Source organism: Equus asinus, chromosome 15 (assembly GCF_041296235.1).
Source record: "Equus asinus isolate D_3611 breed Donkey chromosome 15, EquAss-T2T_v2, whole genome shotgun sequence".
NCBI classification, from domain to species: domain Eukaryota; kingdom Metazoa; phylum Chordata; class Mammalia; order Perissodactyla; family Equidae; genus Equus; species Equus asinus.
This window is the reverse complement of record NC_091804.1, coordinates 45,431,304-45,453,642: the sequence shown is the minus strand read 5'-3', so window position 1 is coordinate 45,453,642 and position 22,339 is coordinate 45,431,304. Positions and strand designations below refer to the sequence as shown.

Genomic DNA, 22,339 nt, shown 5'->3' with positions numbered 1-22,339 from the left:
TGGCACCCGCTGAGCACCTACCGTGTCCCGAGCCTTCTCACCAACTGTCTCATTCACTCCTCAAACAGCCGCATGAAGGAGGCACTATTATTCCCCCCATTTCACAGACGAAGAAGTGGAGTCTCAAAGAGATGAAATAACTAGATGCCAAGAGTCGGGATTCGAACCCAGGACTATCTGGCTCCAAAGCCTTTAAGGTCATTGCTCAAGAAGGAACTGAGAGTGCAGACAGGCCGACTTTGAACCCTGTGTCCTCAGGGAGAGAGCCCAGCCCCATCCCCCCAGCCTGGGAAAAGGCCCTCCGCACAGCCTCCCCGAGGCGGGTGACTCACTCTTGAATCACAAAGACAAACAGAGCTAAGCTGTCGTCTGGGCCCGCGGGCTCTTTGGGGAGTGGGGAGGGGCCCTGGGCAGGATGATGGCTGTTAGGGCCATGAAGCCGGGGTCCTGGCCTGGCCGCTTTGTCATCGCTGCGCCCGACACCCCGTGAGTAATCGCCCCATGGCAAAGCGCCGCTTTCCTTCCAGACAGCTGGCGGAGGGACGCAGACGCAGGCAGGTTTCTCTCCAGCGGTTTCTTGTCCCTGCCGCACCATCGGCTGTGAGACGCCTCCCTACACCACAGCCCTGGCTGCTCCTTCCCAAGCCTGGGCCGCCCCGGCGGGTCTCTCCCGGGCACTGCAGCCTCCTCCCGGCCCCCTGCGGCCCCTCACCCACGCCCACCCATCCTCCCACAGCCACCAGCTGACCATCTCAAACTGCGGCCCCAGCCGGCTGCACACTCTGCTCCTGGTGTGACAGCAGGCTCCTTGCCCGGCCTGCCAGGCCCTGCACACAGGGCTGCCAGATAAAACACAGGACCCCCGTTCAATCAGAATTCCAGATAAACAACAAATAATTTTTAGTGTAAGTATGTCCCATACAATACTTGGGATATACTTATGTTAAAAAAAAGTTATTTGGCATTTACCTGGCCTTCTTGCATGTCAACTCCAGGTTCAAAAGGCTTCAGGAGAAATGTGGACAAAAATGCAACTTTCCTTGGCACAGTTCCCCCTCGGCCCGGAGCAGCCCCCAGGAGTAGGTGGTTAGACACAGGGAGCCAATACCTGCTGCAGTGTCTCGTGCTCCTACTGTGGGCCAGGCCCGTGGCAGCACTTTTCATTCCCATGACACACCCGGGAAGCAGGACGGCTGTTTTTACGCTTACTTTGTAGTTGGGAAAACTTGTTCTCAAAGAGGCTGGGTGACTTGCCCAAGGTCACACAACTAAACCCAAATCATTTGACCCCAGAGCCTTAATTCTCAGCCTCCCCAAACTGGTCACGGGCTGCCCGGGCAGAGCACTCAGCCCAAAAGGAATTGTTGGCTTCCCTCCTCCCCATCTCTCCCAGCTCAGAAATGGCCCTGAATCCATTCAGTTGCCGGGCTCAGACCTCGCAATCGTCCTTAATTGTCGTCCTTAACCCTCTTGCATCGCACCCACGAGCCATCCTCAGGTCCTGCCGGCTCCACCTCCAAATACTGGTCTACACCTGACCACGTCTCACCACCTCCCCTGGGACCCACACAGTCCCAGCCACCATCGCCTCCGTCCTGTCTCAGAGGACCCCGACTCCCTGCTGCCACGCCTGCCCTCCACCCCTGCATCCTCCACGGCAGCCAGCTAAGCTTCCGAACCCACGAATCAAGTTCCTTCCCTCTGATGGCTCCTCAGCCCCCTGCACAAAATCCTCTCCTCCGCCGCTGTCCGACAAGCTTCCCCCACCTCTCTCTCCACCTCCGTCTCCTCCAACTCATTGTCTCCTTCCACAGGCTCCTGTCTCAGGACCTTTCTTCTGCTTAGATTGCTTTCCCCCACATCTTCACACAACCAGCTTCTTTTCCTCACAGAGGCCTCAACTCAGACGTCACCTCCTCCGAGGGGCTCTCCCTGACTGCCCTGGTGAAGCAGTCCTCTCATTGCTCTGTCACATTTACCCTTAACCCTTTTTTATTCTTTATCGTCCCCTCAGTAACTAAATGGTTTTATTTCTTTGTGCAACCATCATAGTGAACAAGCACAGCCCGAGACAGACTCACAAATTGCGTTATTTTTGTCTCCCACCGTCCATCTAAGTTTCTGCAGGGGGCTGTTTTCCACCCTGGACAAGCACTTGGACAGGATCCACGGCTCTCTGGTCACCTTTAGTGATCAGATACGAGACCCTCCCACCTGTGGTTCAAACGCCAGGCCCCATGCAATAGCCGGAACTTTGGCCTTGGTTTGATATGAAGCCTTGTCCCAGGTTTGCTGCTGGTGGGGGTCTGCACACCCCCAGGGGGTCCTCTCAAGGCTCTCTCCTGCCTGCGGGTTCATCCCCTCCTCCACTTCTTGCCCACCTGGCCCTGCCCCTCCAGGTGCAATGCAGGGCCGAGAGGCAGGAGGAGCCAACAGTCCTAGCCCGCTGGTGGCCCAGCCCACTGCCCTCTCGGGTGAATGGACGTTCGCCCCTGACTCCGGCCGCCGGGGGCTCACCCACAGTCCCCTTGTAGAACATACACCTATCTCCATTCTGACCAGGGGCCACTTCCCCAGGAAGCCCAGTGCGCCCCCAGCTTCCTTCTTCTGAGGTCTGTTCACTGACCCCTGACCCAGGTGACCTCTCGTTCAGAGCCTTAGGTGGCCCCGTGCTGGCTCTGTGCGTGCGGGCATTGTCGGGGCCTCTGCCCCACAGAGCCGGGCGGAGGGCTGACGCCCACCAGGCAGGACTCCTTCGCTCCCTGCCCCAGCACTGCTCCCAGCCCGGCCCTCCTCCCTGCAGACGTCCTCGGGGGCACGTGCTGCCCGCTGACCCCACGCCAAGGGGCCGCCCTGCGGGCACTGTGAGTGGGCTCCTCACACATTGTCTGCAATGACTTGGGGTGCAGGGATGTGCCACACACCCTGTTTGTGGGGAGAAGCCCACAGAGCCCCGTCAGCTCCTCCTAAGGGCTCCTCTTCAGGTTCCTCCTTCTCCTCTCGTCCACGTCCTGTACCGCAGACGAGGCAAGCACGTCAAGACCCCCCCACGGATCCTCACTCACTCCTGTGAGGTGGTTTCTCTCCCAACTCATTTTGCCATCTAGAATCTAGTCTTAGGATCTTGGCCGAAACTTCCTATTTAACGCAAATACATTTATCAGTCTCCCCAACAAGGATATAACCTCCTTGAAGACAAGGATTCTTTCTCATGCTGAGACACACCCCCATGCCTGGGAAATCATGGGTGCTCAACAAATACTTGTCAGCTGACTCACAGATGCACCCTCACCCACCCAGGCTGACCCCTCGATGGCTCAGACTCGCCTTCTCTGCCAGGGTGACCAGGGCAGAGGGAGGGGAGGAGAGAAGAAAGTCGTGGGGACCCAAAGGGCAGGACACAGTGCCCAGTCCCGAGGGGCAGCCTGGGGAAGCTGGTGGTGAGAGGACAGCTGGGCACTAGGCAGGGCGTCCACACGGGCTCAGGAAGAGCCTGGGGGGAGGGGGGTGTGAAGTGGGGCTGGAGAGGCAAGAAGGGGCCAGATCTAGAGGGAACTGTGCATCACTTTGTGGAAACACCATTCCAATCGCCAACCAGCCGGGACCATTTAAACAGAGAATGACACACAGGCATGGTCACCAAACACGTCCCCCTCCACCTTCTGGGCTTGTGGTAAGGCTGCGCGTCCTCAGCCCCTCTGACGTTACGCTTGGCTGTGGGACTCGCTTGCATCAGCCACACGGGAGCAGAAGTTCCATGTCTCAGCTGGACGAAGCGTTGAGTCGGCGCATGATTTGGCCGCCCTCCCTCCCTTGGCTGCCGTGGTCCCGAAGCACAGGCCACGCAGAGCCCCCATCAGCCCCGGCCCCTGAGCGGCCACACGAGCACAGGCCCTGCTGGCCAGCACGCACGCGCAGTGGGAGTGGGAAGTAACCCATCGAATCATTGCCATCCCAGGACTGGTTGTTACCACAGCATGACAGGCACGCCCTGATATTCGTTCCACATAGGTCATTCTGGATGCTATTTGAAGAAAAGAGTGAGAGGTGGCAGGACCTGTTAGGAGAAGATTACAGACGCTCAAGAAGACCAGGGTTAGGGGTGAGGATCAGGAAAAGCACATTGACTCGCAGCTTGTTAGGAGGTAGAATCGACGGAGTCTGGGGGCGTAGTGGATGTGGGCTGCCTGGAGGAGGTGGATGAGACCTGGGTCTCTAGCTTAAATGCTATGAGGGTAGAGGAGAGGACCACTCCCCCAGAGAGAGGACACTGGAGCAGACAGCATTTGAGGGACTTAGACAATGTGGTAGGAAGAACAATGGCCCCTGGAAGATGTCTCCACCCTCATCCTCAGACCACGGGGAGGCGCCACCTTACATGGGAAAAGAGACTTTGCAGCTGTGGTTAAGAACAGAGACCTCGAGTTGGAGCGCCCTGGATTCTCCAGGTGGAGAATGGGGCCGCGGGGCCTGAGAACTGGACCCTTCTTTCCTGGGTCAGAGAGAGAGAAGACAACGGAAGAGGTCAAAGCGATGCAGCTTGAGAAGGACTCCGCCGTCCTCGCTGGCTTTGAAGACGGAGGCCGGGGCCCGGGGCCAGGGCGTGTGCACGGCCTCTAGAAGCTCAAAGAGGCAGAAACAGGTTCTCTCCCAGAGAAGTCGGAAAGGAACCCGCCGCGCCGACCCCTCGGTTTTAGCCCAGCGAGATGCACGTGGATGTCTAACTTCCGTGACCGTGAGACAGGAAGTTTCCATTGATTTGAGCCCCCAAGGCTGTGGTGATTTCTTACATCAGTAGTAGAAAATGAATACAGAGAATGAGTTCACGTTTAGACTTGCTGGGCTGAAAGGGCGTGGGACCTCCGGAGGCGCACACAAGGAAGTTACGTAAGTGACTTCATCTGCACTCTGCCAACGCCCGGGACCCCTTACACCACTTCTGTTACCTGTGACATTTCTACAGCGGACTTCCCATGGCCGACCGGAACCAGAGTGCCTGGAAGTTTACGGTCCCCTGTGGGCACAACTCATCGCCGACGCCCAGCCAGGGCAGGGGTAGGAAAGCCCAGCTCGGGTGCCTTCAAAGGGGACAGACTCAGAGGATGGTTCACAGTCCAACTCCCGCCTCAGGCTGGGCTGCACCCCCCTGAGCCCAGGCCGCCCTGCTGCCCCCAGGCTCCACCCAGTTTCTCCAGGGAGCGGGAGCGCTGTGCTAATCACTCACTTTCACGTGCAGCCTTGCCTGTGGGGAGCCAGCCCACAGCCAGGGAGTTGAAAATAAAGGACTGGAACATCACTCTCCAACAAGCAGCCACTAGCCCCATGCAGTTGTTGAAATTCCCATTTAAATTACTTAATATTACATAAAACTAAAAGCTCAGTTCTTCAGTTGCTCTGTTGCAAGTGCTCCGCGGCCGCATGTGCCTGGTGGCTGCAGTCTTGGAGAAGAAAGAACGTTTGCATCATTGGAAGGTTCTGTTGGACAGTGTCTGTCTAGAGCTCAGGAAAGACGTCAGGGCTGGGAGCGCGGGGGGCGGCCGTCAGAGTCTGTAGATGGAGAATGAAGCCGTAAAGACCTGACCTCCCAATGCGTACCTTGCATCCCTGGTCGTATCCGGCCATTCACAGGGAGCAGAAGGGTTCCGGACGCGCGGTCCAGCCACAGCCTGCCGGGAACGCCTGCTCTGTGTCAAGATGAAATAGATCACTGGCGCTAAATGAACACCAGGAGGAAAGATGCATAATTTCCCCCTTTGGCCTGTCAGTCGCATCATTAATATAGATGTGGTTTAGGAAGGCAACCTTTTCTCTTCGCCTGTGAGCGGACTGACGATGCATCCACAAGCTGACAAGCCAAGGCTTCCCCATTGCCCTCCATCTGCATCCCGCTAATGCTGTCAATCGGCACCAAGCTGCATCTGGTGCTGGGATGACGGACTGCGTGCCTGGGGCGGCGCTTGCTGATCTGTTTATTAGCATGGGGCCTGGGTTCAAGGCGACCTGGATAGGATAGGAAGCCCAGCTTGGCTACTCAGCAGCTACAACCCTGTGGGCATATGACTTGACATCTTTGAGACTCACTTGCTTCATTTCTGGCGGGGGGGGGGGGGGGCTCCAGAAATGTCTAACTCACCAGACCACTGACATGAGGACGAGGTGAGATGATGCAGGCAAGACCACCTCGCAGCACCTGGTACAACTGGAGCCCTCAACAAACGCGACCTGTTGTCTGCATTGTCTACGGAAGGGCGGTGCATGCGCGGCCGTCCCCTCCAGAAGTCCAGAATCAACAAGTTCAAACCCTCTAGAAGACGTTCCCCTAAACAGAAACCAGCCCACATCGGCACTGATGTTGGGGAGAGAATATGGGTTCGGGTCGCACAGACCAGGTGACCCTGGGTGGGCTACCTCACCTGCGTTTCCAGTTTCTTCTGTGACGATGACAACGCCCCCTCAAGGGAGGTAGGAGGATCAATGTGCCAATCACCGAGAACAAGGAAGGCGCTTGATTAAAGGATGTCTCCAGAGCTTTCTCACAAGAGTGACCTACTGGGCAGCTGGCCTTTGGGCAAACTTGCGTAAGAAAGTCTCCAGCAAGATCGCCTGGAGGCTGCTGGGGTGTTTGCTGTGTAATTCAGCAAAGACAACCTGTGGCAGAAAGACCTTCGGCCAGAGAACGGCCCGGGCTGGGATGAAGACTGGATGTGGCTGCCAACACCCAGGGCAGAGGACTGGCAGGTGCAGGTCTGCTCAGCATGGAAAGAGTTGAGAGGCGAGGAGTCTGTAGTGGCTTGAAAATACGTCCACGAATTCTCCTCCCTTCAAGACGTGGAGCTGATTCCTCTCCCTTGGTGAGAGCTCGGCTTTGTGACTGCTTCTAACTGGTAGGATGGAGCGGGAGTTCCTGGGGCATAAAAGGCCGTGCAGCATCCTGCTGGCTCTTTCTCCTGTGTCATTCAGTCCAGGATAAGATGCTGCCATGTTGTAAGGATGCTCAAGTAGTCCCATGGAGAGGTCCACGTGGCAAGGAACAAATGCTGCCTGCCAACCTCCATTGTGTGTGCCATCTTGGAAGCAGATACTCCAGCCCCAGCTGAACCTTCAGATGATGCAGCCCCAGCCGCCATTCTGACTGAACCTCATGAGGCCCTGAGCCAGACCCACCCAGCTCAGCGTGACCCACAGCAACTGTGAGATCATAAAAAATTTGTTGTTTTAAGCCACTAAATTTGGGGAAATTTTATTACACGGCATTAGATAACTAATAGAGGACTTCAATTGATTAACTGAATGAATGAATATTGGTTTTATTCTTACATATTAATAAGAGACACCGTAAAAAGTAATACAGTGGATGCTGCTGGCTGCCTACAGGTAACCATTGCCCCTTTCTTCCTTCCCAACAGAATCTTTTTTGTTCTCTTTTCCAAAGTTCCACCCGATTTCTTTTTTTTTTTTTTTTTTAAGGATTGGCACCTGGGCTAACAACTGTTGCCAATCTTTTTTTTTTTTCCTGCTTTATTTCCAACCGCCCCCCTCCCCGGTACATAGTTGTATATCTTAGCTGCAGGTCCTTCTAGCTGTGGGATGTGGGACGCCACCTCAACGTGGCCTGACGAGTGGTGCCATGTCCATGCCCAGGATCCGAACCCTGGGCCCCCACAGCAGAGCACGCGAACTTAACCACTCGGCCACAGAGCTGGCCCCCCCAAAAGAATCTTAATTTTGTTTGGGTATCTACCATCCCCAGGCACCTCTGTAACTCAGGAAAGCTGACTCCTCTAGAAATAGTAATTGGGTGACTCCTTGATCAACCTACCCAAGCCAATCACGGCAATCCCATCTCCCTTGCCAGGAGTTGGTTCAATTTAGTTATTCAGCTCATAGCAATCCCTAGGCAACTATTCCTGTTTAAATAATGGGCACATAACTTAAGGTAAGCCAATAATACCTAAGGAAAGGGGGACCTACAAGCCATAGTTGAGGGAGAGGTTCTCTCCTTCTCTCACTGGATATGAACGAGGAAGCCTGTTGCTGCTGGCAGCATCTTGTGACGTGTGGGAAGCCAGCCTGAGAACAAAGCCAATGCATGGGGGAGGGCAGAGCCAAGAGACTTGCAGCATAATGGAATCAGAGGCTTGATCACAACATGCCTGAAGTCCTTCTTCTGGACATCCTATTATGTCAGATAAGAAGTCTCTTTTTTCATTGACATCTTCTTTTTCAGGGTTTCTATTTCAATGCCGGTTGCTAAACTGTTTCTTTCCTTCATTTAGCAAAGCTTTATTGAGCAACTACTCTGTGCCAGGCACTGGGATATTCACCAAGGAAGAAGACAGATTTAGGGCCTGACCTCAAGGACTTACAGTCCGTGGGGTCCTAGCTGACCTTCAGCCTTTTCTAATGCAATGTTGGGTGGGAGACCAAAGTCACGGCTGTGAAGATGACCTGGGACCAGGAACACCCATTATTCATCTAACAAGCCTACGCTGTATTGGAGTTGGGGACATGGATGTGGATCAGCCCCTGACTGCTGACAAGTGGGACTGTGGAGGCCTCTGATCCTAACACTTTTGAGCACAACCTTTGGAGCAAACAGTCCTGGATCCACTGCCAGCTTCCACCACCTACCAGTGTGTCACCCGGAGCAGATACCCGACCACACTGAGCCTCGAGCTTGTCATCTGAACAGGAAGCCAACACTAGCAACTACCCCGCTGCAACGTTCTGAGGATTAAACAGCCACAAGTTAGTCGCAAGGGAGGCTGGGAAAGTGAGTATCTCAGCTGTGGAGGCTGCCTCCCACCAAGATTTATAACGTAGGGCATTCCCCAAAGGTAAGAGAGGCGTTCAGACTCTGGGCATCCAAAAGATGACGCTTGTCCACAGCACTCCGTGAAGACTCCAGTGTCTGGAAGAAAAGCTTGCACATCTGAAAACTACATGTGGCACCCCCGCCTGAATGGCTAAAATTAAGGAGACAGACAATAACAAGTGTTGACAAGAATGTGAAGTAACTGGAACTTACACACAAGTAGTGACGGTCTTAAATGGCATGACACTTCGGAGGACCACCTGGCAGGATCTACTGAAGCTAAATGTGTGCCTGGCAACAGTTCCACTTCCAGGAATGTGCCTGAGAGAAAAGCATCACAAGAGGTGCACAGGCAGCAGCAGAAGCACCATGTGTAATAGCTGGAAACCACCCAAACGCCCGTCAACAGCAGGTGGGAGAAATCGACTGCAGTCTAGTCCGCAATGAAACTCTGCAGAGTGGGCTTCCCAGCCTCAGCTCCGCTGGCGTTTTGGGTTAGGTCTTTATTGTGGGGCCTGTGCTGTGCATTGTCCTCTCCCTACTAGATGCCAGGAGCACCCTCTTCCCAGTTGTGACAAACAAAAATGTCACCAGACACTGCCACATGTTCCCTGGGGGGCAAGATTATCCCCAGCTGAGAACCACCGCTGTAGGGCAATAAAAAGAAGGAAGGCAGGCGGGACGAGGGGCGATACCGCACATGGCCACATGGATAAATCTCAAACACGTCCTGTTGAACAAAAGAAACCAGACACAGGAGCGCGTGCAGAGACAGCATGTTCCATCCACATGACGGTCAGGAACAGGCAAAAGGAACTGACGGCGACTCAGTCAGAGCTGCGGGTCTCCTGGGAGGCATCAGCACCTGGGGACGGGCGTGAGGGAGTCTTCTGTGTTTCTGCGAGATGCTACACGGTGGACACATACGTAAAAATTCACCGGCCTGTACAAATAAGATTAATTAAGTTTACTCTAGGTTTGTTACTCCTCAATTACAAAGTACTCAAAAAATAGATGTGGCGGCTCGAGCCATCTGTCTCCAGGGCCGCCTCTTCATTCCCGAGCCCACCCTCTGGCAGAGAACCTGGCCTCACCACCTGAGAGCTCCTCTCTCCACACCCCCATCTCTCAGGGAGCAGCACCCACCGACATACACACACAGCCGCCCAGGGCCCCCCCCACAGCTCGGGCTGCAGTTGTCTCCAGGCACCCCCGCCGGCTCCAGCCCCCCTCCTGAGGGGATGGGGAATCTCCCTCTTATTTTCAATTGTTCCCAACCAAACCACTGTTGACCCAGGTGGGATCTAACAGCATTGGCTGAGCCCTAAGCTGTGGATTGGGGGTCAGTGAGCAAAGCGGGCTTTCTAGATCATTCCAGGTGCCCTGGTAGAGTCAGGGATGAATGGCAGACAGCAGTTTAACAAGACTCACCTACCCTGGAATGTCAAGGGGTCCAACCACTTAGCCAGATGCATGGGGCCTCAGGGAGATGAGCACCCACAGGAGCAGGTCATCGACAGAGGACAGAGCAGGGCCCCTGTTTGCACCCCATCCTTTCATCCAGCTGAGAGGTGGGGAGTCCTGAGCCCATACCAGACCATGGAGGAAGTCCCAGGGATACAAAAATCAATAAGCTCTCCAATGGCCAAAAATCACCTGAAAAGGTGCTCAACATCATTAGTCACCAGCGAAACGCCAATCAAAACCACGGTGAGGTACCATCTCACACCCACTAGCATGGCTAGAGGCCAAAACATGGACAATAACAAGTGTTGGTGAGGATGTGGAGAAACCAGAACTCTTGGGCATCACTGGCGGGAATGTGAAACGATTCGGCTGCTGTGCAAAATGGCTTGGTGATTCCTGAAAGCATTAAGCGTAGAGTTACCATATGATCCAGTAACTCCACTCCTGGGTGAATACGCAGAGAACTGAAACAAGGACTCAAACAGGTATTTGCACACCCATGTTCACAGCAGCATTATTCACAATAGCCAAAAGGTGGAAGCAACCCAAGTGCCCATCAGTGGATGAACGGATAAACACAATGTACTGTCTCTATACAAGAGAACATTGTTTGGCCACGAAAAGGAATAAAGTACAGACACGTCCTACAACACGGGAGCTCCTCAGACACATCGTGCCAAGTGAGAGAAGCCAGCCACCAAAGGCCGCGTCTGGCATGATTCCACTGACGTGAAATGCCAGGATGGGCAAATGCAGAGTGACAGGAAGTGGACTGGCGGTTGCCAGGGCCTGGGGGAGGGAGGATGGGCAGCGAGTCCTTGCTGGGCACAGGTTTCCTTTTGGGGGTATGAAAATGACTTAGAAGCTCACAGAGGTTGTGGTTGCACAGCATTATGAATGCTGCTGGATTGTAGAACTAAAATGGTTAGTTTTATATTATGTGAATTTCACCCCAATTTTGAAAAACCAGTGATAGAATCTCTGATCTGAGGCATCCCCAAGGCGGCTGGCTACTCGGAAGGCAAGGACATGAGAAAGCCCATTGCTCTGATTACTCGCTGCTGGGTAACAAATCACCCAAAACTTAGTGGCGTAAAACACCCATCTCACTTCGCTAACAATTTACGGGTCAGAAACTCGGATGGGGCACAGCGGGGACGGCCTGTCTCTGCCCCGCAGTGACTGGCACCTCAGCTGAGAAGACGCAAGCAGCCAGAGAACCTTCTGGAGCTCTTCACTCACTTGTGTGGCACCCAGACTGGGTGACTGGGAGGCTGGCTCAGCTGCGACCGAGATGGACACCACCACAGGAGCTCTGAATGCGGCCTGGGCTTCCTCCCAGGGTGGCCTCCTCGAGGCTCCCTGCAAACGCGGCAGAACCCACTGTGGAGGCAGAGGGCATCCCTCTGGCCACACTCCACGGCTTGAAGCAGTCACAAGGCACCCACACTCAAGGAGGGAGCTAGACGTTCCCTCTCAGGGGGAGGAATGTCAAAGGCCGTAATGATATGTTTCAAAACCTCCATGCCTGTCACTAGAGTGTAAAATAACGATGGCCCACGGTGCAATGGGGTATCATGCAGCTGTCAAAAGAACAAGGAGCCGCACGACGTACAGGTGGGGAAAGGCCACCCAAGGTGGGGACCTAATGAAAAGAAGCAAGGAGCAGAGCAGCGTAGGCACTGCGTGTCACCACCAGCGTGCAAAGAAAGAAGGGACAAAGAGATATCGCACAAGCCTGCATGTGCACAGACTGTCTCCAGGAGGGGACAGGAGAAACGAGTGACAGGCTTGCTTCCAGGGCAGGGAGCGGGGCTGGGGCGTCATCAGGGAAAGGAGAGACACTTCATTTTCACTGTCCCTCCCTTTTTGCAATTGCTTTACTATGTGTCTGTATCATAGGTTTGATGAAAATGTTCATAAAAATTAAAAATGAAAGAATACGTTAGATAAGCACTGTCATGGAGAGATGCCAAGACTGCTTTGAGACTTACTTGTTTTACTTAACATGCAGAGTACAACCACATCTCCAGACAAAACCAGACGGCTGCCTACGTACCCGCCCGCCCGCACTCCTGAACGTCAGGAGGGACTGGCCCCGAACTGCACAGGACAGTGGAGGATTCTGTGTGGTAAGCCCTCCTCATTCTACTCCCCTGCTTCTGGAATTTTTTACTTTTTATAATGACAATGTTGGCAAAATACTTATGTAAAGGCTTTAGGTAAGAAAACATATGAATTGAAACAAGAGGCCTCATCACACAGGACAATGTGTGCTCAGAGGGAGCCAGGACAGTAGGAGGAGGGCAGCTAAAGGGACTGGTGGTCAGGGAAGGCTTCCTGGAGAAGGAGGCATCTGAGCTCTCAGAGGATGCTGCCTCCCCTTGAGCCAATGGCAGAGCAGCTGTACAGAGGGCCCCTGTTTGGTCTCACCTGCTTCTCGGCCAATAGCAGTAAGCCTTGGTGGGACCTGCCCCTCCTTCCTCCATTCAATGCCAGCGTGATTTGCTGGGCCCAGACCGAATCCCCATTACCCACAAACATCCCAGCCCCTGCTTCTCTTTTCCCTGGGCGTCCATCTCCTTTTGTAATAATAAATTCAGATTAATTAGTCACCACCACTTCGTGCCAGGTGCTGCTGAAGCATTTTATTTGTCTTAAATTAGAGAGGGGTACTATTATGATGAACGTTGCAATTTTACAGATAAGAAAAAGGAGGCACAGAGAGGTTAAGTGACTTGCCCAAGGTCACACAGCCAGAAAGTGGCAGAGCTGGGATTTTGAAGCGGCACAGGCTACCTCCTCAGTCCAGACCCTTACCGTCTCACTGAGTCGCTTGTTTTCCAGGGGCTCACTCTCTCCAGAGGTCTCCCCAGTCTCCCCCACGTCCCTCTTTCTCCCCTGCACTTCTCCCTGGCTCCTCTCCTCTCACTCCACCTTCCTCCCCTCAAGCCTCGAGCCTCGTGGCGGTGAGCAGGGCAGCCCCGGCCGCTCACGGGGACCCCGCCCCCCGTCCCGCCTCCTCCCGGAGGGACGCGGCATCTCCGGGGCACGTGGGCGCGCCGCTGTCTGACTTCGCAGCGAAGCCGGAGCACATCCCAGTTTGCTTTCTAAGAATAGAAGCGGGCGCTGGGGGAGGGAGGAGGCCGGGAGCTAAAAATGAAATTGCAGCCCAGAGCAAAACAACCCAGCGAGGGGAGGGGGCGGGGGGACAGCGCGCCGGCCGCCGGGGCGTCTGCTGCCCGCGGGTGTGAACGCGGGCCTGGCCAGCCGCCCGACTGGCTGGCAGGCGTGGGGGTGGCGCGGCTGCTCCTGCCAGCAGCAGGCAGCTGGGGACGCCCATGGGAGTCTGGGGCTTTTCTGGGCGGGCTGGTTCCCCCCCGCGCCCCCTCCCGTAGGCAGAGTGACTCACGCGCTCGCGGGCTGGGCTCGGGCTTCCGAGAGCCCCAGGTGTGGCACCTAGTTTCAGGAATTCAGGAGCCAACTGCCTGGGGGGCCGAGGTTCCGCCATCAGGGATACCCCAACGCCCACTGGGAAGGTGAGAGAGAAGAGGAAACCGGAGCCCCACTGCTCAGGGGGACACTCAGGAATTGGTGGGGTGCCATCCTTAGCTGCGATACCACAAAATCAATAACAAAGAATAAGAATAACAGCTACCGCCTGTTAAGGTTTCGCTGCTCGTCACTGCTCTAAATGCTTCACTTGAAATATCTCACTTGAGCCTCGTGACAACCGTGTCGGGTACAAGCTAGTCTGGCTCCCATTCTACTGATGAGAAACCGAGGCCTGGGGAGTTCGTCCGTGCCCAAGGTCACGCGATCGGGAAGTGGAACCCAGGCAGGCCACCTGCCCTTCATCTCTGAGCAGCAGCATCCCCCTGGCGCCCAGGCGGCCTCGGGGTGGCTGCATCCCCCAGGCAGGGGGGCAGGGGAGGGGTGAGGTTGTAGGGGTCCTCGAACAGGCACCAAATAACAATGCACTGCAAGGCCAAGGTTCTTCCCTCTCCATCCTCTTCCGACCTTTCCGATGAGGTCCGTCAGGGAGAAAGTCTCCCCGGGCCAGCTGTCCTGGACACCCCAGCACCGGCCAGGCTCCTGGTGAGCCGTGAGAGCCAGGCTGTGCCCGCCTGGACACCAGTGACACCATCTTGTTCTCGGTGTTTGTTTTCAGCTTTATAGACAGTGACCCGATTTCCCTTTTAAGGTGGTGTGATGGAGTTCACTTTTAAGATAAAGTCAGTTTCAAAAGCCGAATCTTTCAGAGACAGATAGTGAAATATTTATGGATAAAATGACATGATGTCTAGGATTTGCTTCAAAATAATCTGAAGTGGGGGCAGTGAGGAGAGACAGAAGAAACAAGACTGGCCCTGAGTTGAGATTTTTCTGAAGCTAGCTGATGGGCATTCTGTTACATTGTATTATATAATATATCATTTTATATATAATTCTATATACGTCATATATAATTTATATACAATCATATAAAATTTTAATATATCATTTTATATGTTACATTACAAATTATATATATAATTACATATTAAAATATATAATATAATATAATAATTGTATATATTATATTGCAGTAGATTTTGTATTATAAACATTATATATTATGGGTACATTGTATCATGTTATTCAGGCTACTTTTGTGTGTTTTTAAAATTTTCCATGATTAAAAGTTTTTTTTAATGCTATATAAAAAATTTTTAAAGTCAGTTGTTTTAAAGAAAAAGGTTAAGTAATAGTAGAAGTGGTCCCCAGATCTGGCAAAAACTATAAAGTGCAAATGAGTCAGGTGAGGGAACACTGGCACACGATGTATTTCCAACGCTTACAAGTTTGTTTTCCTTCCAGGGAAGCAGGGGAGGTGTGTACCCCCTCCCTCCCCCCTCTTCCTCCCCTGGCTGCCGGGGCCCCTGGTGAGGTGGGGGGGGTGGCCTGCTGTCACCCTTACAGACCTTGAGAGGGAGGCCAGGAAGGGAGGTGTCACCATTTTCTCTTCTCCCCTCAAAGATACGAAAGTGCAATATTGCTAAAATGCTTCCCATCTGGACATCTAAATGCATCAGGAGAAAACAGGCCAGGTCTGTGCTGAGGTCATTCACCGGCCGTGCTGCAGGGCCCCCAGAGGACCTCAGGCTCAGAGCTTGGAGCAGACGGGCCTCCGGGCACCCAGCGCCCAGGCCCAGGGCGAGTGCTCCCCTCGGTGGAGGCGGGGCGGACCCTGAGACGCTCTGGGCTTTGGGAGTCGGCCCAAAGGGCCCTCGCAGAGCAGAGACCACGAGCCCATCAAACAAAGGCTTGAGGGGACGCGGAGTGCCCCCCCCCCAGAGTCCCAAATCTGTGCCTTCCCTCCTCAGACCCCTCCCAAGCTTCAAACCCCAAACGAAAATAAAATGTCCCCCTTTTCATGGGCATTCATTAAGTCAGTCATTTATCTAATGCTAATTAAGCACTGACTGCATACTGGGGATTGTTCTAGGAGCTGAAAATACAGGAGGGTGATGACACTTCCCTGGGGCCTTAGTACCACCGAGCCAGGAGAACACTGCTTTGCCTCCAGTTTCAGATGGGGATCCGAGGATCCCAGGCCTTCACAGAGCAGGGAGGGCGCTGCGAGAAGGGACCAAAGACGTGCCGACAGCACCAGCAGCAGACCCCCTCAACAATGGCATCGCCTTTCCTCTCCACGGCAGCCCCTCGAGGTGGTGCAGTCAGTGGATGCCCTCCACACTCTGAGCTGAGTGGGTGTGCGACTGCCCGAGGTCACCCAGCCGGCATGCAGCCAGGCAGCAATTCCAGTCCCACGGCAGCGGTGGACGCTGGGCCACTGGACCACGCACCACGCGTCTCGAGTCAGGGAGTCGAGAACAGCTCTGCCAGGCGGGGGTTACGATGCCCACTTGATACTGAGGAAACCGGGACACGGGAAGACACGAACAGGCATGAAGTCTGCTCTGAAGGCAACGAGTGCCTGCGGGACCCAAACACAGTGCTGGCCCGTTACTTTGAATCTGCGCCGTCCAACATGGCAGCCACGAGCCACGTGTGGCTGCTGAGCACTGAAATGTGGCTGGTCCGAGCTGAGATGGGCCAGCAAGGAAAACACTTGCTGAGTTTCCACAGCTTGATATGGACAAAAAGAATGTAAACTATCTCACCGATGATTTTTTATTTGCTTCTGTGTCAGAGTGGTAATATTTTGGATATATTAGGTTAAATACAATTTTTAAATATATTGTTAAAATTAGTCGTCTGTTTTGTTTTTATTTTTTCTAACATGGCTACTGGAAAATTTAAAATTACATATGTGTCTAAGTCCATTGTACAGATGGAGAAATGAGGGACACGGGGGACCAGCTTCGTGGATCTGCAGCCCGTGCAGTCGCCCAGGGCCCAGCTCAGCAGGGCGCAACGCTGCGTGTAAGCCTGTGCTGTCGCCGTCCTGAAGTTCTTCACAAACTTTGAACACAGGGCCGTGCACCTGCACTTGCACTGGGGCACACACAGGAGGGGGAGCTGCCCACAGACCGGCCAGAGGGGAGCAGGGCCGGACTGAAGCGCAGGGGCCCAGGCGCGCAGCCTCCGAGCTCAATCCTGCAGTCTGGGTTTCGCAGCTGAGGGCAGCCTGCGGGATGCGGCCACCAGCTGCCTCTCAGACCCCACAGCCTACATCCCACCCCATTGACCACATTCTTGGAAAAGCCGGAGTGGGCTGTCCCCTAGAAGCATATGCATAGTTCCTCGGTCTTGCTATTTAATCTTCCCAAACTGGGCACAGCTCCTCCGGGTTCCAGAAGGCTCCATCCAGCCTTCCTGCCAGCTCCTCGCTCATTCCTTGGGTAAAGAGAAGTGAGGAGGCCTCATTGGGAGCAGTTTATGATAGGCGGGAATATTATTAAGGCACTTAAGAGGTTATTAACACCTTTTACGAACCTCATTGTTTAAAAGCCTGCCCTGCTTAATCATTTTAGCACCGTTAAATCAGTACTAACAACGACCCCACGACTGGCACTCTGAAATGTCACCATTTGATAACACTCACGAGATGCAGGCCTTGGAAAATGTGGGCGGCGGGACAGGTGAACCCTCAGCTTCCCTGCGTGAGGCCCCAGATGAAGAGCGGGGTGCCCCTCCCCGCTGGAGGCTCAGGATCTGCGCCCCCCCCCAACCGCTGCTTCCCGCCATGTGCCCTTCACTAGAGTAGATCTGGGGTCCCGCCTGGAGACCTGCCCAAAAATCACCGTGAGCCCCACCTGGAAGAGCAGCCTGAGAGGGAGGAGCGGGACCTGAGATCAAGAGGGCGCCGGATCGGAATTGTGAAAACCAAATCATGTTTTTCTCTTTTCCACGCTTGCCCAACAGTATAGACATTTGTAAAGTAAAAAGTGTTTGCCCTTCTCCCCCACACTGAAATCCCAGCTCGCTACTGGAAAGTCATGTGACCTTAGGCAAGTGACTTCACCTCTCTGTGCCTTTGTTTTTTTGTCTCTAAAAAGGGCATCAGAATAGCACCTACCTCCTAGGCTGGCTGTAAAATATCACGAGAGAACCTGTGGATTCAGCGTAGTGCCTAGCGCCTGGTTAATGCTCAGTAAAGGACATTGTCTCTTAAATTCCAGAGGAAACATTATTAGCAGGTTGGGGTGTGTCCTTTTAGACTTTTATGCACCTATAAAATACACCTGCACGCGTGTTTGTATGATTTTGTCTGTCTTTCAATGTTCTTTACAACCTGAAACCATCCTATTTATGCTACTGTGCATCTCCTCCCCACTTTCGGTGTTTTTCTTCTTTTTGGTGACAAAGATTGGCCCTGAGCTAACATCTGTTACCAATCTCCCTGTTATTTTTTCTCCCCAAAGCCCCAGTACATAGTTGTATACCCTATTTCTAAGTCCTTCCATTTCTTCCATGTGGGACGCTGCCACAGCATGGCTTGATGAGCAGTGCCATGTCCATGCCCAGGACCCGAACTGGTGAACCCCAGGCTGCTGAAGCAGAGTGCATGAACTTAACCACTTGGCCCAGGGGCTGGCCAATGTTTTTCTCACGTAGCAGTCCTTGTGGAGAGCCTGCCACCGTGGTGTTTATTGATGTGGCAAAGTTTTTCTGAAAAGGGTCAAAGAGTAAATGTTTTAGGCTTTGCAGGCCTGGGGTCTCTGTTGCAACTACTCAACTCTGCCTTTGTAGCTTGAAAGCAGCCATAGACAACATGTAAACAAATGGCTGTGTTCCAATAAAGCTTTATTTACAAAAACAGGCTGGGGGCCACACTTGGCCCTCGCTGCGTTTGCTGCCCTGCTCTGGCACAGCCTGTGGACGGCTCCCTGGTGTCCACTGTGCAGCTGTACTGTTACTCACTCAGGTCTCTATTAGAGGGCTTTTAGGTCATTTCCCAAGTTTGTCTCTTCAAACAATGCTTCCAGGTCCCGCCCCATCTCTGGGCAATTGCACCAGGAGGATGGCTTCCTCCCACGTGGATTGCTGGGGGACGGGGAGGCGCCCCTTGAATGTTCCCGAGTACTGTTTTAAACACACGAAGCATCCCGTGTGCGAAGAGAAGGTTGAAAGGCACATCGAGGGGATCAATTGCCCCCACTCCGTTGTTTCCGGACAACGGCAGGGCCATCCTAGAAACCGGGCCTCTTCAAGTTCACCGCACAAGGTGTGGGGAGTGAGGCGATGGGCATCGCACTTCAGGAGCTGAGACTCGGCCCCTACTGGGGCTCTTGCTCCATCACGATGACCGACTTCTAACAATGCTACAGCGTGGGAACTGGTGTCACGTGCACCGTTAGATTAGGGGACAGAGGTTCAGAGAGGGGACAGCAGAGTACACTAAGTCATGGCCTACATGGGTATTCACATCTCCGTATAATTTATTTTAATTTATTTTTTAACTGGTTGTCAAAATGTAAACATCAGGACATTTCACTTAAAAATCAGGATGTCAGCTTCTCTTGAATATTCGGAAGGCCCAGCAAATGCAGCCCATGTTGTCCCTCACTGAGGGCACGGACAGGGGCACGGCACCACCGGGGCTGGGACTCCAGCTCTATGCTTACCAGCCCCAGAGCTCAGACAAACTCCTGACCTCCCTGTGCCTCAGTTTCCTCCACAATAAGACGGTGATGCTAGGAGCACGCAGTTCCTCCTTCCTCGCGCTCGAGAACAGGCCTCCCTCCGGTTTCTCCACCTCACCGAGGGCCCCCCACAGGGCCCTTCCCCGAGCCGGAATGCTCCAGCACGCAGCTCCTTCCCAAAGGGGGCTCCTTTTCCTTTATCTTTCTGGTCTCAGCCCAAAAGTCTCATCCTCAAGGAGGCCCTCCCAGACCTGGGAGTCCAAGACCGCTCCCTCCCTGCCTCCTTCTCCCCGACCAGGCCCTGTTACATCCTCCCCAGCAGAACTGTGATCTGTGACTATTTGATATCATTTGTTTGTTCGGCCATTTACGGCCCCGTCTCTTCCCACCCCCACCAACCCCTCCATGAACGCTCAGTCAGTCAATGATCAGCCTCTGTGAAGAGGCAGAGTCAGGATTTGACCCCAGGCTCCTCTAACACAGCGGTTCTTCCCTCTACCCCCGTGCGCCTCTCCCAGCATCAGGTAGAGGTCAAGGCTCTGAGCCACCTGCTGCCGAGTTTGAGACGCGCTTTCTGAATTTCAACTCCTCAGCTGGAAATGGGCACCAGCGCCTGGCTCCTGGGCTTGTCTGAGCTTCACGTGAGTCCACAAGGGTTGGGACGGTGCCCCATGCAGGGTAAACACCAACGTGAGCCATCACTGGTTCAATTCTCCCCTTCTCAGCAGGTACCGAGGTCCCCACAGCACCATCCCAATAGCAACTCCCAGTTGGGCGTCTGGTTTCCCAAGGGGCTGGCAGAGCTCGGCCTGAGCTCTCCCCACCTCCCGGGTCCCCAGCAGCTCAGGAGGTGCCGTCAGTTATCATCCCATTTTAAAGATGAGCAGGCTGAGACCACGAGAGGGTAAAGAATGTGTCCCAGATCAGATGGTTGTAAGGGGAGGAGCCCAGAGGGGCCCCCAGGCCGTGGATTCCAGAACCACGTGTAACCATTGGGAGGGGCTGCCTCTTGGGGACGCCCTCGGAGGCAGCAACTCCACCTGTGCAAACGTATCCCAGGGCGAGAGTCAGTCACACAAAGGGCGTCGCACAGGGGTGTTCTTTGCAGCGTCGCGTACGTGGTGATGAGAATCCAGAAACAACCTAAGTGTCCATCCCCGGGGGATTGCTCAGATAACCAGTGCTGCCCCCAAACACGACTGCTCTGCCGCCAGGAGAGACGACGACAGCTCTGTTCATCAGCACGGAAGCTGTGACAGCCACGTGGGAAAAACGAGCCATTAAACAGCATTCATAGCGTGGTTCTATTTTTGCTCCAATATGTAGTTAAATAAATGTATATATCCCCGTGTGTGCAAATATGCATAGAAATGAAACTGAGGAAAACGCATCAGATGTTAAAAGTAGTGTTTCTGGGCAGGAAGGTTCTGGATTCTCTCCACTTTCTTTCTCCTTATAATTTTGTTTTTTGGGTTTTTTTTTTTTTTTGTCATGAGCATGTATTGCTTTTATAATTGGGGGTAGGTGGATGTAAAAAATGATTTAGCTATTTTCATTTTCAAAAATGTACAACTCACTTAAATCCCGGGCACCTCCCTAGCTCCATGGATGGAGATCACCCTGTCTTTACTACGCTGCGCTTATTCTCGAGGATGGAGGCGTCACTATTTATTCAACCTCTCCCTGGTGGCCGTCAAGGGGGCAGGAGGTCACTCCTATGACCACCTTACAGTACATGGTGAAGCTGACAGGAGGTCACCCCCGGGCTTCCACTGTGTCGTATGGCCCGGCCGGCCAGCTGACACGCTCTAGACTCTCTCTCTCCTTTCTGTCTCTGAAGAAGCCACCGGCCAGGGGTCACACAGCCTCTGGTGAGTCCATTCTCCCAACAGCCTGAGGGACTCTGGAAGCTCACTCTCTCCAGCCCCACACCTGCCTCCAGGTGAGACCCGGCCCCAGTCAACACCTTGACTTCAGCCAGGGGAGACCCTGAGGCAGAGGCTGGCTAAGCCGGGCCCGGACTCCAGGCCCACAGAAACCACGAGATAAAAAAGTGGGTAGTTTGAAGCTCCTACATTGATGGTCATCTGTTACGCAGCAAAGATAACTAAAACAAACTCATTGATCCTCTCGGCCACTCAGCTCTGCCAGATTCAGCAAACAGAAACACGGGATGCCTGGTCAAGTCCAGACTCCAGTTAAACAACGAAGAGTTGTTTAGTATAGGTCTGTCCTCTGCAATATTGGGGACATATTTATACTAATAAATCATTCATTGTTAGCTGAAATTCAAATGTAACTGAGCCTCCTTTATTTTACCTGGCGCCCCTGCCGCTGGGCCTCCTGGCAAAGATCGTTTGTGAGCAGAGAGCCGAGCGCGCCCTCACCTTCTCCTGGAAAGGCTCGGACAGCCAACCAGAGCTGCGCTGAAGACAACCCACGAGGCCGGCTCGGTGAGGACAAGAACCAAAGCCGAGTTCCTCTTCTTTAACCCCAGATTGTCAGCCCCATGTCGCTGTCCCTAAATTGAAGTGCCCCTGCACTGTGGCTCTCCGGGGCCAGGACTCCCAGCAAACGACAGTGCAGGGCTGGCAGCCTTTGCACTGATGCTCTCCCATCTGATGGAAACAAGCCCACCCCTTCCAAAGGCTCGGCTGAGGGCCCCCAACCCTGCAGTTCTTGGCTCCAAGTTACAAAGGTGAGTAAGACGCAGGCTTGTCCCTCAAGGGGTTATGGCCTAGTAGGGGACAAGGACAGGAGGCAGATCAGAAAGAAAGAGGGAGGGAGGGAGGCGGAAATAAAGAGAGAGAGAGGGAAGGATGGAAGAAGGAAGGGAATGAGGGAGAGACAGAGAGATGAAAGGAGGAAGGAAGGAAGAAAGGGAGGGAGGGGAAAGAAAGAAACAGAAAGAGGGAGGGAGGATGGAGAGAGGCAAGGAGGAAGAAAAAAGAAGAGAAATGTGGAA

The 22,339-nt window shown here is 53.7% G+C and overlaps 1 long non-coding RNA gene across 1 annotated transcript; it reads left to right on the top strand.

The window, feature by feature from the left end:
- Positions 1–352: 352 nt before the first annotated feature.
- On the top strand, positions 353–16,530 carry LOC123277441 (uncharacterized). The gene is made up of 3 exons (XR_006514386.2): positions 353–486; positions 12,297–12,414; positions 15,771–16,530. It is a non-coding gene; the product is annotated as an uncharacterized lncRNA (long non-coding RNA).
- The last annotated feature ends 5,809 nt before the right edge of the window (positions 16,531–22,339 follow it).